Genomic DNA, 13,022 nt, shown 5'->3' with positions numbered 1-13,022 from the left:
CCCAAAAAATATAATAACCCAAAATAAGTGTTTGCATTGATGTTCTCAGATGACTGGTTAATATTTATGACTTAATGGATTGATAATGGATTGTTCATAAATCACGAGCCAGACATACTGTAATAGTGGTTCAGGTGATGTGAAAAGAAAAGTAAGACACAAACGCTAATAGATTATGAATGTAGTAGAGTTTCATAAACTTCTTTTTATTTTTTTGCAGTCTTTGAAAAGTGAAAAAGCCTGAGGGTGGAGAGAGATGAATATGTGTGTGTGTTTTAGAGAGAGGGAGAGGGATAAGGGAGACAGGCAACTGAGTTTTGCATTGAAGGTTAATTCTGAAATAAATAATTTCCAACCAGTTTGAAAAATCTTTGTGTTTAATCTTTGCAAAAAATAATGGCAAGGCTCTTTTAATAGTTCTTTTCACTCATTACTGCATAATCATCAAAAGCAACGAGTTAATCACCAGGGAACTGATCATTTTACCCATTAAAGGAAACAATGATGACCATGCAGGGAAAAACCATTACTGAGTCAGTGGGCACATGATGAGAAGAAAGGCCAACTCCAGCATCAAAACAGCTTGTCATTGGACCCCTGAATAGTGGAGGAAATGCGGGAGAACAAAGACAACTTGGTGTCATAGCGTAGCGGCAGAAATGAGGACCCTGAGCCACACCTGGGGCAAAATAGAGAAGATGGACAAGGACAGACAGAGATGGAGAACCTCGATTGCTGCCCTAAATGCCAGCAGTAAACAAGCGAGCAGTGACAGGTGGTAAGCAAGGATAGTAGGGTAAGGCAAAACTGTGGAAGGTAGTTGTATTCCATACCTAATCCTCCTGCCTACATCCTGCTTCTCAAGTCTTTGCACAACTAATAGATTGGAAGCTGCAGATGTTGTCAGCATCTATTTTTCACTTTCCTCTGCTGCATTCCACACTACCCTAATCTTGAGGTGGTCAGAAACCGAGGGGTGAAAGGCATGATGCAGCTGATGAACGTGAAATTCAGTTTGCTTATTTTCGTATCATGATCAAGAGACATGCACAGCTCAACTGCAAAGATGTTTTTGCCCTGATGAAATTTCCTTCAGTCCTGATGAAGGACCTCCACCCAAAACGTTGACTGCTTTTTCTTTACTATAGATACTCTCTGACCTGCCGAGTTCCTACAGCATTTTGCATGTGTAGTTCTTGCCCTTCCATTGATTGCCCTTCTTCCTGTGCTCCTTCCTATTCTATCTCATCCTTCTCCTCCAAATGCTCCAGACTCCCATCACCATTTGCTGATGATAAGAGCTGAATCTTCAGCATAGGAAGGTTGTGCGGCATTCAATACAACATCACAAATCTTGAATATCGAGGCATCATCTTGCAATTAATTCAGGTTTTCTACAGGCAGTGGAATCACAGTTTCAATGTATTGATAATCTGTTCAATCGTAATTTGGGTAGAATTCATAAAGTGTACATTTTCCTTGGGCATGGATTGTTCAAGGAAGTTAAAACCACAACATCAGTGATCATTGCTGTTGCCCAATACCCAATGTTTAACTTGCTGCTATTCAGATGAACACGCACAGCAAGCTACCACACAATGAGCACACTTGCTCACTGTCAGTTCCCCATGAATTTCCCTGCATGGTTCACTGTGAATGCTCACACCTTTCAGTAATATTCCCTGGGGCACCTGCAAAGCCTTACCTTTGCAATCTGTGCCAACCAGCACCATAGAGAAACCTGCAATCTGTGTGAAACCACTCTCCCAATTGCTATCTGGCAGAGTTGTTTAATAAGGAAAGAGAAAATGAGCAGTATTTGGTTCCATTTGAATTTGTTAGAGCAGATTGCAAGTCAGAATCAGGTTTAATATCACTAGCTATGATCATGAAATTTGTTAATATTGCATCAGCAGTACAATGCATTACATAATAATAGAGAAAAACTGTGAATTACGGTAAATAATTATTTTATATATACTGTATATATTAAATAGTTAAGTAAGTAGTGCAAAAGCAGGAATTTAAAAAAAAGTAGTGAGTTCAATGGGTTCAATGTCCATTCAGACATCAGATGGCAGAGGGGAAGGAGCTGTTCCTGAACCACTGAGTGTGTGCCTTCAGCCTTCTGTACCTGCTCCCTGTTGGTAGCAAAGAGAAGAGGCTGTGTCCTGGGTGACGGGGGTCCTTAATGATGGATGCTGCCATTCTGAGGCAGCACTCCTTGAAGATGTTCTGGATTCTACGGAGGCTATGGCCCATGACGGAAATGACTAATGTTACAACTCTCTGCAGCTTACTTCGATCCTGTGCAGTAGCTCCCCATACCAGATGGTGTTACCAGCTAGAATACGCTCCGTCGTACATCTGTAGAAATTAGTGGGTGTTTTTGGTGACATATCATATCTCCTCAAACTCCTAATAAAACATGGCTGCAATCTTGCCATCTTTATAGCTGCATTGATTTGTTGGGTCAGAGATATTGACACCCAGGAACTCGAAGTAGCTCACTCTCTCCAATTCTCACCCCTTTATGAGGACTTGTGTGTTTTTCCTCATCTTACCTTTCCTGAAGACCACAATAGGTTCTTTCATTCTACTGAGATGCTGTGTGCAAAGTTGCTGCTGTGACACCACTCAACTATCTGGTGTATCTCACTCTTGTACGCCCTCTCGTCACCATCTGAGATATTGCCAGCAACGGTTGTATCATCAGCTAATTTATAAGTGGCATTTGAGCTGTGCCTAGCCACAGAGTCATGGGGGACAGGGTAGAGCAGTGGGCTAAGCACATATCCCTGAGGTGGGCCAATGTTAATTGTCAGCGAGGAGGAAATATTATTACCAATCCACACAAATTGTGGCTTTGCGGTTAAGAAGTTAAGGATTCAGTTAGAGAGAGGTACAGAGGCTTATCAATCAGGACTGTGGCAATGATGGTGTTAAGAGCTGAGATATAGTCAATGAACAGCATCTTGACATTTGTGTTTGTATTGTCCAGGTGATCTAAGGTAACCTAAGCCATTAAGATTGCATCTGCCTCAGATCTATTGTGGCGATAGGCAAATTACAGAGTCTTTGCAGAGGCAGGAGATGATTCTAGCGATGATCAACCTCTCAAAGTATTTCATCACCGTAGATGTGAATGCTACTGGACAATAGTCATTAAGGCAGCTCCCACTACTCTTCTTAGGCACTGGAATAACTGTTGCCTTTTTGAAGTAGGTGGGAACTTCTGATCACGGCAGTGAGAGGTTGAAAATGTCCTTGAATACTCATGCTAATTGATTGGCACAAGTTTTTAGAGCCTTACCAGGTACTCCATCAGGCCTTTGGCCTTGTGAGGGTTCACCCTCCTGAAAGACAGCCTGACATCAGCCTCTGAGACAGAGATCACAGGGTCACCAAGTGCGGCAGGGATCTTCACAGCTGTAGTTATCTTCTCCCTTTCAAAGTAGGCATAAAAGGCACTGAGCTTATCCGGTAGTGAAACATCGCTGCCATTCATGCTAATGGGTTTTGTTTTATACGAAGTAATGTTCTGCAAACCCTACTAGAGTTGACGTGTATCTGATGTCACCCCCAACCTTGCTCGGAATTATTTCTTTGCTCTTGAAATAGCCATCCACATGTCATACTAGGTTTTCTTGTACAGACCTGGTCGCCAGACTTGAACACCAAAGATCTAGCCCTGAGCAGACCATGAACCTCCTAGTTCATGCATGGCCTATGATTTGGGTATGTACAGTAAGTTTTCACAGGCACACACTCATCCACACAGGTTTTAATGAATTCAGTGACAAATGCGGTGTACTCATTCAGACTCGAAGGTGAATTCCTGAATACAGTCCTGTCTAGCACTTCAAAGCAGTCCTGTAAGTGTTCCTGTGCTTCCCTTGTCCATGCATTCTTGGTCCTCACTACTGGTGCTGCAGTCCTCAATCTCTGCCTATACTCAGGGAGTAGAAGTACAGCCAGGCAGTCAGACTTTCCAAAGGTTGGACGTGGTATAGCAAAGTAGGTGCTTTTTATGGTCAGATTGGATGGGTTGCACCTGAACTCGAGGGGGAGCAATATCCTTGCAGGTAGGTTTACTAGCATGGTTCGGGAGTGTTTAAACTAATTTGCGAGGGGGATGGGACCCAGAGTGATAGAGCAGTGAAAGAAGTGCATGGAGTAAAGCCAGATCTAACATACAGAGAGGCTTTGAGGAGAGAGAAGCAGAACAAACGGTGTAAAGACAGTAAGGTAGAAGGGCTGAAATGTGTGTACCTCAATGCAAGAAGCATCAGGAACAAAGGTGATGAACTGAGAGCTCGGATACATACATGGAATTATGATGTAGTGGCCATTACAGAGACTTGGCTGGCACCAGGGCAGGAATGGATTCTCAATATTCCTGGATTTCAGTGCTTTAAAAGGGATAGAGAGGGTGGAAAAAGGGGAGGAGGGGTGGCATTACTGGTCAGGGATACTATTACAGCTACAGAAAGGGTGGGTAATGTAGCAGGATCCTCTTTTGAGTCAATATGGGTGGAAGTCAGGAACAGGAAGGGAGCAGTTACTCTATTGGGGGTATTCTATAGGCCCCCTGGTAGCAGCAGAGATACAGAGGAGCAGATTGGGAGGCAGATTTTGGAAAGGTGCAAAACTAACAGGGTTGTTATCATGGGTGACTTTAACTTCCCTAATAATGATTGGCACCTTATTAGTTCCAAGGGTTTAGATGGGGCAGAGTTTGTTAAGTGTGTTCAGGATGGATTCCTGTCACAGTATGTGGACAGGCCGACCGGGGGAATGCCATACTAGATCTAGTACTAGGTAATGAACCGGGTCAGGTCACAGATCTCTCAGTGGGTGAGCATCTGGGGGACAGTGCCCATCGCTCCCTGGCCTTTAGCATTATCATGGAAAAGGATAGAATCAGAGAGGACAGGAAAATTTTTAATTGGGGAAAGGCAAATTATGAGGCTATAAGGCTAGAACTTGTGGGTGTGAATTGGAATGATGTTTTTGCAGGGAAATGTACTATGGACATGTGGTCGATGTTTGGAGATCTCCTGCAGGATGTTAGGGATAAATTTGTCCCGGTGAGGAAGATAAAGAATGGTAGGGGGAAGGAGCCATGGGTGACAAGTGAGGTGGAAAATCTAGTCAGGTGGAAGAAGGCAGCATACATGAGGTTTAGGAAGCAAGGATCAGATGGGTCTATTGAGGAACATAGGGAAGCAAGAAAGGAGCTTAAGAAGGGGCTGAGAAGAGCAGGAAGGGGGCATGAGAAGGCCTTGGCGAGTAGGGTAAAGGAAAACCCCAAGGCATTCTTCAATTATGTGAAGAAAAAAAGGATGACAGGAATGAAGGTAGGACCGATTAGAGATAAAGGTGGGAAGATGTTCCTGGAGGCTGTGGAAGTGAGCAAGGTCCTCAATGAATACTTCTCTTCGGTATTCACCAATGAGAGGGAACGTGATGATGGTGAGGACAATATGAGTGAGGTTGATGTTCTGGAGCATGTTGATATTAAGGGAGAGGAGGTTTTGGAGTTGTTAAAATACATTAGGACAGGTAAGTCCCCGGGGCCTGACGGAATATTCCCCAGGCTGCTCCACGAGGCGAGAGAAGAGATTGCTGAACCTCTGGCTAGGATCTTAATGACTTTGTTGTCCACGGGAAAGGTACCAGAGGATTGGAGGGAGGCGAATGTTGTCCCCTTGTTCAAAAAAGGTAGTAGGGGTAGTCCGGGTAATTATAGACCAGTGAGCCTTACGTCTGTGGTGGGAAAGCTGCTGGAAAAGATTCTTAGAGATAGGATCTATAGGCATTTAGAGAATCATGGTCTGATCAGGAACAGTCAGCATGGCTTTATGAAGGGCAGATCGTGTCTAACAAGCCTGATAGAGTTCTTTGAGGAGGTGACCAGGCATATAGATGAGGGTAGTGCAGTGGATGTGATCTATATGGATTTTAGTAAGGCATTTGACAAGGTTCCACACGGTAGGCTTATTCAGAAAGTTAGAAGACATGGGATCCAGGGAAGTTTGGCCAGGTGGATTCAGGATTGGCTTGCCTGCAGAAGGCAGAGGGTGGTGGTGGAGGGAATACATCCAGGTTGGAGGATTGTGACTAGTGGTGTCCCACAAGAATCTGTTCTGGGACCTCTACTTTTCGTGATTTTTATTAACGACCTGGATGCGGGGGTAGAAGGGTGGGTTGGCAAGTTTGCAGACAACACAAAGGTTGGTGGAGTTGTAGATAGTGTAGAGGATTGTCAAAGATTGCAGAGAGACATTGATAGGATGCAGGAGTGGGCTGAGAAGTGGCAGATGGAGTTCAACCTGGAGAAGTGTGAGGTGGTACACTTTGGAAGAACAAACTCCAAGGCAGAGTACAAATTAAATGGCAGGATACTTGGTAGTGTGGAGGAGCAGAGGGATCTGGGGGTACATGTCCACAGATCCCTGAAAGTTGCCTCACAAGTAGATAGGATAGTTAAGAAAGCTTGTGGGGTGTTAGCTTTCATAAGTCGAGGGATAGAGTTTAAAAGTCGCGATGTAATGATGCAGCTCTATAAAACTCTGGTTAGGCCACACTTGGAGTACTGTGTCCAGTTCTGGTCACCTCACTATAGGAAGGATGTGGAAGCATTGGAAAGGGTACAGAGGAGATTTACCAGGATGCTGCCTGGTTTAGAAAGTATGCATTATGATCAGAGATTAAGAGAGCTAGGGCTTTACTCTTTGGATAGAAGGAGGATGAGAGGAGTCATGATAGAGGTATACAAGATAATATGAGGAATAGATAGAGTGGATAGCCAGCGCCTCTTCCCCAGGGCATCACTGCTCAATACAAGAGGATATGGCTTTAAGGTAAGGGGTGGGAAGTTCAAGGGGGATATTAGAGGAAGGTGTTTTACTCAGAGAGTGGTTAGTGCGTGGAATGCACTGCCTGAGTCAGTGGTGGAGGCAGATACACTAGTGAAGTTTGAGAGACTACTAGACAGGTACATGTAAGAATTTAAGGTGGAGACTTTTATGGGAGGCAGGGTTTGAGGGTTGGCACAACATTGTGGGCCAAAGGGCCTGTACTGTGCTGTACTATTCTATGTTCTATGAAACAGTGGTCCTGTGTGTTGTTTCCTTTTGTACTACAAGTGATTTGTTGGTAATAATTATTTAGAGATTACTTCAAGCTGGCCTGGTTAATATCCCCCAAAATGATAGGTATAGTATCAGAACGTGCTGTTTCATGCCAGTTGATCACGTTGCTTAGCTCATCTAGAACCTGTTTTTCACTAGTCTGAGGTGGAATGTACCCCCCTACCAAAATGTTTGCTGAAATCTCCCATGGCAGGTAAAACGCATGACACTTGATCGCAAGGTGTTCCAGATCTGGTAACCAGGACTGAGATTGCAGCGTCATGTTTGTACACCACAAGGAGTTGATCGTGAAGCTCACTCCTTCTTTGAAAGGCCGGCAATCCTATCTGGCAGTGTGTTGTGAACCCAGCAATCTGAATCGCTGTGTCCGGAATGGAAGTGGTTAACCAAGATTCAAAATAAAAGACACAAATGGTCCTTATGTCCCCCTGGTACAGCATCCAAACTCTGAGGTCTTCAATTTTATTTACTAGAAACTGTACGCTTGCCAGAAAGATACTTGGTATTTGGAGATGAAAGCCATGCTTCCTGAAACAAACTTTTCGTCCAGCTCATCAACCCCTCGTCCATTGTCTTAAAGGGGAAGCACACCATCTACCAGAGTCTATTTGAGTTCTGTCGATTTTAAGTAACAATTAATTTTTTAGTCACATTGAAATGACATTACTAACTGTACCAAACTTAGATGTAATGGTGGTTCTCAGATGTAGCAGATTGAAAGGGGAGTGTTTGATGTTATTCATCAGAGGTGCAGGCACTTGTCGCCTTTTCATTGGCGCCCTTAAAGTGGGTATGGGTTCCACTGTAAAGGCACTTCTCCATCTCAAGTACCTCCCTTTCTCTCCACTTGTATTTAGCTGCTCATCTAACTTTCATTAGTGATTAAATTTTTTATTGAATTCAGTCCACACTTACAATTATTATTTAAAAAAAGCAAGTTCTGATATTCTCTTCTTTTTGTGAAAAAAATGTTCTTTATTCTTTTTCTCATTCTGCTTACAATGTGTTTATAAATAAGGATTATATTAGTGTTACAATGTGCTTATCTTAGTGATAACCCTGGCAATTATAGATCAGTGAGTCTTACGTCTGTGGTGGGCAAACTATTGGAGAGGATACTTAGAGAGAGGATTTACAAGCATTTGGAGAAGCATAGTCTGAGGCTCATGCCCTGTGAGCGTGACTGAATTAAGGAGGTCACAAAACTTTGCTGGATTCCATAGGTAAAAAAGCCTACTAACATAAGCAAGTAGTTCACAAAAAAGCTTTAAAGTCAAGGCAAACCTTTTTTTTCTCATACAAGGCAAATCATTCCTTGAGGACATTAATTTCTTTAAAGAATTCTAAAGGAAAAAAACCTTTGTAGAAAAGGAGCAACCACCAGTAAAAATCATTTAACAACAGAGCACTTTATAGTTGATGATTCCTTTAAACAAAAACCATAAATGTGAATCACTTCTGAAGACTACTCATGAAATATGTTTTATTTTCACCATATGTGATGTATAGCTGTGTACATACATCTATTGATGCTTCTGGACTCATCTTCAGTGATGTTCCTGGAATCATCGGGTGTTTCGGGTCTTTCAACATCATACAACCTCCTCCAGGTGACCCAGCCGGGGCTGATCAGACCCCAGCTTGTGTCCAGATGGCTAGCTACTTATGACTCCATGGCTCCCCTCTTTTGAGCTACAGCCATCTTGAGGCCCTCTCTGCTGCATCGGTGGTACTGTGGATGGCTCTCCTCTTCCTCTCTCCCTTGATACCCAAAATGCTGAAGGCTCTAACTAAAGAACGGGCTACGAATCCCCTACAACCAACCTCCACAAGGAGACACCTCGCTCTCCATCCAGACTGCTGACAGTTGCTGACCAGTCCTGCGTACTTGGAGAGCTTCCTTTCAAAGGCCTCCTCCAAGCGATCTTCCCATGGGACTGTCAGCTCCAGCAGCACCACTTGCTTAGTAGACTCAGACACTAGGACAATGTCTGGTCGCAGGGTGGTGGCATGATATGGTTGGGGAACTTCAGCTGCCCTTCGAGGTCCTCCAACAGCTGCCAGTCCCTTGCAGAGGTCAGAATGCCTGCAGATGTTCTTTTGGCGGGTATTGGCTGCTCCTCAGCTCTGACAAAGGCAATGGTCTGCTTGGAGGGTCGGGACCTCTTTGCCCACTCAACTCCTGCGCTGACGGCTTCAGCGATGGTCTTCAGGACCTGATCATGCCTCCACCTGTACCGTTCCTCACCAAGTGCCCTTGTGCAGCCACTGAGGATGTACTCCAGGGTTCCTCGCTTGGAGCACAGTGGGCACGCAGATGACTCTGCCTTGCCCCATGTGTGCAGGTTTGATGGGCTTGGAAGCACATCGTACACTGCCTGGATGAGAAATTGGATGTGGTGTGGTTTGGCTTTCCAAAGATCAGCCCAGGTCACTTTCCTCTCAACCGCATTCTCCCATCTTTTCCAAGCTCCCTGTTGCTTCATTCCCACCGCCTTGCAGGCTCTCATCTCCTCCACTACTGCTCTCACCTCCTCCTGAACTAGATGACGCCTTTCCTTCCCTCTGGTGTCCATTTGGGGAGTTGGAAAGGATCCTAGCCCAGCTCGACCTCATGTGACCACTCCCACCAGCCTCCTGTGACGCAGCCTTGCCTCTGCTTCCTGAACAACTTCCTCTGCCCGCCACTCCCTGCCAGTACTTACTTGGATCCCTGCTCTAGCCACCTTCGGGTCACTTGAGTCCCTATACTGTAGCACTTCTCTGGCTCTTGTTACCTTGTTGCAGTTTGTTGTGGTGTCCATAGAGTGCGATGCTGCTCAGGCTCTTTGGCAGCCCCAGCCATCTCCTGAGGTGGTTGCTAACCCTCCTCTTTAAGGTTTCAACTGTTGAGATTGGAACTGCATAGACGAGGAGGGACCACAGGATTCTGGGAAGAATGCCATGCTGATACACTTAGGCTTTTAACTTCCCAGGTAGGCCAGACTTGTCCACAGATTTCAGCCAGCCATCCAACTCAGTGCAGGTTGCCTGAATGGATGTTGTGTCCCTTAAAGAGCTGTCAAAAACTTTGCCTAAGCTCTTGACTGGCTTTTCTGTGATGGTTGGGATGGCTGTGCCTGCGATGCTGAACCGGAACTTGTTCTCCATCTTCCCTTCCCTCAGCACCATCGATCTTGATTTGGCAGGTTTGAAATGCATCCGGGTCCACTCCACCAGCTTTTCGAGCCCTTGCAGAATCCTCCGGCAGCCTGGGACTGGTTCTATGGTGACTGTGAGGTCGTCCATGAATGCTCTGATAGGTGGTTGCCGTTGAGCGGAATTCATTCTGGGCCCTCTGCACTCTGGTTCAGCAGACTTAGTGAGCATGTTCATGGCTAGGGAGAACAGTGTCACTGAGATAGTGCACCCTGTGATGATGCTGATCCCCACCTTGTGTCAGGTTGATGTAATTGCTCCTGAAGAGACCCTCATCCTGAAGTTGCTGTAATAATCAGTGATAAGGTCTCTGATTCTGCTGGGGATGTGATATTTGGTCAGAGTGAGCTGCACCAGCTTGTGTGGAATGGAGCCATATGCATTTGCCAGGTCGAGCCACAAAACTGACAGGTTGCCCTTGTTCTCTCTGGCCTCCCTGATGAGCTGTGTCACCACACCGATGTGCTCCAGACAGTCCAGCATCCCTGAAATGCCACCCTTCCGGACTGATGTATCAATATAGATGTTCTTTGCTAGGTAGGTGCACAGCTGGTTAGAAACTGCACTGAAGAAGATCTTCGCCTCGACACACAGCAGGGAGATGAAGCGAAACTGATCTATCTGGGTGGCATTTTCCTCCTTCGGGATCCACACCCCTTCAGCCACTCTGCCCTGTTCTGGGATTTTCCCTCTTCTCCAAAAGGTTCTCAGGATCTTCCACAGACGCAGCAGGAGTTTGGGGCAATTCCTGTACACTTTGTATGAGGTGTTGCTTGGTCCTGGAGCCGAGCTTACCCTTGCTTTGTGGACGACCTCTCTGACTTCCTTCAGCTGCAGCTCTGACATGTCGAACTGCACATCCAGCTCAGATGGGTCTATTAGGATGTTGCACTCTCCCAACTCCTGCTCTCTTTCAGGATCATTATATATCTTCTTCAGATGTTGGTCTATGTCTTCCTGCGAACAGGCCAGTTTCCCATTGCGCTTCTCCCCCAGCAACTCCTTGGTGAACTTGAAGGGGTTGGCGATAAAGACAGCACGTTTTCGGGCACTTTCACGATGCCACCTCCGATGCCACTCTACCCGACGGAGAACCTTTCTTTCGTATTATGCACATCAGCTGGGCCAAGCCAATGCGCTCCTCTTCTCCTGCCTCCTTGTATTGGGACTTCAGGCTCTCATCTCCTGCCAGATGTTGTCAATCCTCAATGCTCTTTGGTTCTTTGAGTAAGATGTTTTGGAGCCTTCCTTCTCCTCTTCTCCGAACCGTTCAGTGGCGATACTGACAATAATTGTTGTCATGGCTTGCAGCTTCCTATCAACCCCTCCCTTCGCTGTTGCCTCCAGAATTCGGTTAACATCTTCATCAAACTGCTTCCACAATGAAGTCATGTTAGCTGCTGGCCATTTGATCCGCCTCCTGTTAGACTTCATGTTCGAGGGATTAGTTTGCAACACTTGGAGGTTCCGGGCACTATGGGGTGACTCCGGGCCTGGCCCCTCCTTCGTCTCACCAGGTTGGACACCTGCGCGTTGTGCTGCTCCTGCTCCCGCCAAACACTTCATCCTCGCTTGGTGGATCTTCAAGCCACGATCGTTCTTGCAGATTTTGCCACATGATATATAGAAGACATACAGGTTTAATTTATATCCAGGTTGCTTCCTCATGACAAGAAAATAATCATTTCTTTTCTAAAATGGCACTTTTGTATGTCCCATAGCATAATTAGTTTAAATAATTTTTAAAGCCCCATCTAATCCTATGGAGTCATGATAATTACGAGTTTTATTCCAGCCAGGACTTTTTCTTGGATTTTAAAATATCCAGGTTTTACTAAATATATTTTGCCAAGTATATTAATTATGTTGGCATTGTTAAATAAAAATCCTCAAATGCTTTGTCTTTACATCTTTTCCAATTTGCATTTAGCCACTCATCCAAGTTTCATTTGTGATTAACCTTTTTATAGAAGTCTACCCATACCTAGGATTATTATTTAGAAAAATTAAATTCTGATATTCTCTTGTTTATGTGAAACTGCAACATTTTCTGGAAAAACATTCTTCATTCTTTTACCTCATTCTGGTTACAATGTGCTTATAAATAAGAATTATAATAATTTTATAATTTGTTGATAACAGGAATAACATAGGGAATTATAGACCAGTTAGTCTTGTCAGTGGTGGGCAAACTATTTGAGAAGATTCTAAGAGACAGGATTTACAAGCGTTTGGAGAAGCATAGTTTGATTCGGGATAGTCGAGATAGCTTTGTGAAGGGCAGGTCATACCTCTTGAGCATTAATAAATTGTTTAAAGAAGTGACAAAACAAATTGATGAAGGGAGAGCAGTGGATATAGTGTATATGGAATTTAGGCATTTGACAAGGTTCCCCATGGTAGCTCATTAAGAAAGTCAGGAGGCATTGGATCCAGGCAAACGCTGCACGGTTACAGAATTAGCTTGTTGTAGAAGGCAGAGGGTCGATATCGGTGGAGCATTTTCTGCCTGGAGGTCGGTATTGTGCAGGCATCTCTTCAGAGGCCTTACTCTGTGATTTTTTATAAATGACTTGAATGAGGAATTGGAAGGGTGGGTTAATAACTTTGCAAATAACACACAAAGTGGTATTGTTGCAGATAGCATAGAAGGTTGCCTTAGATTAC

The 13,022-nt window shown here is 44.7% G+C and overlaps 1 pseudogene; it reads right to left on the bottom strand.

Moving 5' to 3' along the window:
* Positions 1–8,831: 8,831 nt before the first annotated feature.
* On the bottom strand, positions 8,832–11,945 carry LOC134353387 (uncharacterized; annotated as a pseudogene).
* Between the last annotated feature and the right edge of the window lie 1,077 nt (positions 11,946–13,022).

The sequence above is a fragment of the Mobula hypostoma genome, chromosome 10 (assembly GCF_963921235.1).
Source record: "Mobula hypostoma chromosome 10, sMobHyp1.1, whole genome shotgun sequence".
Taxonomy (NCBI): Eukaryota; Metazoa; Chordata; class Chondrichthyes; order Myliobatiformes; family Myliobatidae; genus Mobula; species Mobula hypostoma.
The sequence above is the reverse complement of the archived record's forward strand: the minus strand, read 5'-3'. Positions and strand labels throughout refer to the sequence as shown.